This window comes from Theropithecus gelada, chromosome 2, assembly GCF_003255815.1.
Source record: "Theropithecus gelada isolate Dixy chromosome 2, Tgel_1.0, whole genome shotgun sequence".
In the NCBI taxonomy this organism is placed as follows: Eukaryota; Metazoa; Chordata; class Mammalia; order Primates; family Cercopithecidae; genus Theropithecus; species Theropithecus gelada.
The window spans coordinates 134077050-134081407 of record NC_037669.1 but is presented as its reverse complement, the minus strand read 5'-3'; the positions used below and the strand labels follow the sequence as shown (position 1 = coordinate 134081407).

The following is a 4358-nucleotide window of genomic DNA, read 5'->3' as shown; positions in this document are numbered from 1 at the left end:
CAACCTATGGAACAGGAGAAAATTTTTGTAAACTACACAATTGACAAATGTCTAATATCCAGCATCTGTAAGAAACTTAAACAAATTTACAAGAAAAAAACTAACAACCTCAAAAAAGTGGGCAAAGCACATGAACATACAGTTTTCAAAAGAAGACATACATGCAGCCAACAAGCATATGAAAAAAAGCTCAACATCACTGATCATTAGAGAAATGCAAATCAAAACCACAAAGAGATACCAGCTCACACCAGTCAGATGACTACATTAACAAGTCAAAAAGTAACAGATGCTGGTGAGGTTGTAAAGAAAATGAAATGTGTGTGCACAGTTGTTTGGAGTGTAAATTAGTTTAACCATTGTGGAAGACAGTGTGGTGATTCCTCAAAGACCTAAAAACAGAAATACTATTGAACGCAGCAATCCCATTCCACAGAAGAAACCCTTTGTTTAATGATACGGTTTGGCTGTGTCCCCACCCAAATCTTCCCTTGAATTGTAGCTTTCATAATTCCCACATGTCACAGGAGGGGTCTGGTGGGAGGTAATTGAATCATGGGAGTGGGTCTTTCCCATGCTGTTCTCATGATAGTGAATAAGTCTCATAAAATCTGATCATTTTATAAAGGGGAGTTTCCCTGCACATACTTTCTCCTGCCTGCCACCATGTAAGACATGTCTTTTCTCCTCCTTTGCCTTCTGCCATGATTTTGAGGCCTCCTCAGCCAGGTAGAACTATGATCTCCTATTTTGTTATCTTGGGTCAGTTACTTCCATTCTAAATCACACATGATAAGTGCCATCAAATAATAAGTGATGGCAGACACAATTATACTAATAAGGAAGTTGAGAAATTAAAATTCTGGGGCATTCAGGTGAAACTGATATATTATAGCTACCTGAAAAACATGGTGTTTTTTAAATTTGCATTTATTATGTAGAATGTATGCAGAAAAGTAGGAAATGAAGGATAGGAGCAGTAACTGCTTAGAAATGCATCTACTTTAATTTTTATCTCAAAAATTTTTTCAAAGCAAATATGGCTAAGTATGGTAGTGAAAAGAAGAAAATATTTCCCAAAGTATTCTTTGAAGAGTTTCATATCTTTATTTGTAAACTTTGGTAAATTAAAAATTAATAATAATAATTCTTAAATATTTTAAGTCTACAACAGATCTTTAATAATTATCCTTTATAAAGATATAGCTATAAAATATTGTGAAAGCATTTTTTGAATTATCTCTTTTTTATTGAAATATAACTTGCAAATTATGAAATTCATCCTTTTAAAGTGTACAATTCAGTTGTTTTAGTATATTCACAAAGTTGTTCAACTCTGTGGTGGGTTGAATGGTGGCCTCTCTAAAGACACATTTACCCAGATCCTGAGAATGTGACTTTATTTTTTAATAGATGTAATTAAGTTAAGCTTCACAAGATGAATTCAGCTCGGATTATTCAATGGGTCTTCAATCCAATGGAAAGTATTCTCATCAAAAGAAGAAAAGACACAAAGGAGGAGAAACACAGAGAAGAAGATGATGTAGAGATGAAGGCAAAGACTGGACTAATGTGTCTGTAAGCCAAGGAACACCAAAAATTGCCAGCAACCCACCAGAAGGTAGGAGAAAAGCAGTTAATGACTTCTTTGTCAGAGCCTCCACAAATGAACTAACCCTGCCAACATACTGGTTTTTTACTTCTGGCCTCTAGAATAATGAGATAATAAATTTCTGTTGTTTTAAGCAACCAAGTTTGTAGTAATCTGTTATGGCAGCCCTAGGAAACTAATACAAATCCTTATCACTATCTAATTTCAGAAAATTTTCGTTATTTCCAAAAAGAAACCCATTAGCAGTCCTCCCCATCTATCACTCCCAACAATGACTACTCTACTTTCTGTCTCTATGGATTTGCCAATTCTGGGCATTTTATATAAATAGCATCAGACAACATGTGGCCTTTTGTATCTGGCTTCTTTTACTTAGCATAATGATTTCAAGGTTCATTCATGTGGTTGCATATAGTATTATTCCATTCCTTTTCTTGGCTGAGTAATATTTGATTGTGTGGGTATACTATATTTTGTGTATCCTTTCATTAACTGATGCACGTTCATGTTCTCATTATGTTTCTCATTTTTTTTGGCTACTATGAACAATGCTACGATGATCATACATGTACATGGTTTTGTGAGGGCATGTTTTCAATTCTCTTGAGCATATAAATATACCCAGTTCTCTTGGTTATATAGATATCCATTTGATTTTGGTTACCTTATTTGTTGGTATATAATTATTCATATTATTCCCTTATAATCCTTTTATTTCTGTAAAGTATCCCTTTTTTCATCCTTGATTTTAGTCATCCGCGTCTTATTTTTTTTTTTTTTCAGTCAGCCTAGCTTAACGTTTGTCAATTTTGTTGCTCTTTTCAAAGAACCAACTTCTGGCCTTGTTGATTTCCTCTATTATTTATCTATTCTGCATTTCATTTATTCCCAGTCCAATTTTTAGTATTTCCTTTCTTACGCTTGCATTGGATTTTGTTTGCTTTTATTTATCAAGTTTCTTAAAACTGGAAGTTAGGCTGGGCACGGTGGCTCATGTCTGTAATCCCAGCACTTTGGGAGACTGAGGCAGGCAGATCACGAGGTCAGGAGATTGGGACCATCCTGGCCAACAAGGTGAAACTCCGTCTCTACTAAAAATACAAAAAGTAGCTGGGCATGGTGGTGCGTGCCTGCAATCCATCTACTCAGGAGGCTGAGGGAGGAGAATTGCTTGAACTAGGGAGTTGGAGGTTGCAGTGAGCCAAGATCATGTCACTGCACTCCAGCCTGGTGACAGAGCAAGACTCCGTCAAAAAAAAAAAAAAACTGCAAGTTAAGTTACTGATTTAATATCTTTCTTCTTGAAAATAGAAGAATCAAATAGATGCAATAAAAAATGGTAAAGGGGGCTTTGCAGACGCTGCTGCCGAGGAAAGTCCTGTACTACTAGCCATGGTCAACCCTACCGTGTTCTTCGACATTGCCGTCGACGGCGAGCCCTTGGGCCGCGTCTCCTTCGAGCTGTTTGCAGACAAGTTTCCAAAGACAGCAGAAAATTTTCGTGCTCTGAGCACTGGAGAGAAAGGATTTGGTTATAAGGGTTCCTGCTTTCACAGAATTATTCCAGGGTTTATGTGTCAGGGTGGTGACTTCACACGCCATAATGGCACTGGTGGCAAGTCCATCTATGGGGAGAAATTTGAAGATGAGAACTTCATCCTAAAGCATACAGGTCTTGGCATCTTGTCCATGGCAAATGCTGGACCCAACACAAATGGTTCCCAGTTTTTCATCTGCACTGCCAAGACTGAGTGGTTGGATGGCAAGCATGTGGTCTTTGGCAAAGTGAAAGAAGGCATGAATATTGTGGAGGCCATGGAGCGCTTTGGGTCCAGGAATGGCAAGGCCAGCAAGAAGATCACCATTGCTGACTGTGGACAACTCGAATAAGTTTGACTTGTGTTTTATCTTAACCACCAGACCATTCCTTCTGTAGCTCAGGAGAGCACCCCTCCACCGCATTTGCTCGCAGTATCCTAGAATCTTTGTGCTCTCGCTGCAGTTCCCTTTGGGTTCCATGTTTTCCTTGTTCTCTCCCATGCCTAGCTGGATTGCAGAGTTAAGTTTATGATTATGAAATAAAAACTAAGTAACAATTAAAAAAAATGGTAAAGGGGATATCACCACTGATCCCACAGAAATACAAACTACCATCAGAGAATACTATACACACATCTACACAAATAAACCAGAAAAAATCTAGAAGAAATTGATAAATTCCTGGACATATACACCTTCCCAAGACTAAACCAGCAAGTTGAATCTCTGAATAGACCAATAACAGGTTCTGAACAGGTTCTGAAATTGAGGCAGTAATTAATAGCCTACTAACCAAAAAAATCCAGGACCAGACGGATTCACAGCTGAGTTCTACCAGAGGTACAAAAAGGAGCTAGTACCATTCCTTCTGAAACTTTTCCAATCAACAGAAAAAGAGGGAATCCTCCCTAACTCATTTTATGAGGCCAACATCATCTTGATACCAAAGTATGGCAGAGAGACAACGAAAACAAAAGAGAATGTTAGACCAATATCCCTGATGAACATCAATGTGAAAATCCTCAACAAAATACTGGCAAATCAAATCCAGCAGCAAATCAAAAAGCTTATCCACCATGATCAAGTCAGCTTCATCCATGGGATGCAAGTCTGGTTCAACATATGTAAATCAATAATCATAAACCATCACATAAACAGAACCAGTGACAAAAACCATATGATTATCTCAATAAATGCAGAAAAGGCC

The 4358-nt window shown here is 37.6% G+C and overlaps 1 pseudogene across 1 annotated transcript; it reads left to right on the top strand.

Moving 5' to 3' along the window:
- The first annotated feature begins 2961 nt into the window (after positions 1-2961).
- LOC112619570 lies at positions 2962-3718 on the top strand (annotated as a pseudogene). Its single transcript, XR_003118252.1, has one exon. The product of XR_003118252.1 is annotated as a peptidyl-prolyl cis-trans isomerase A pseudogene (transcript).
- Positions 3719-4358: the final 640 nt, after the last annotated feature.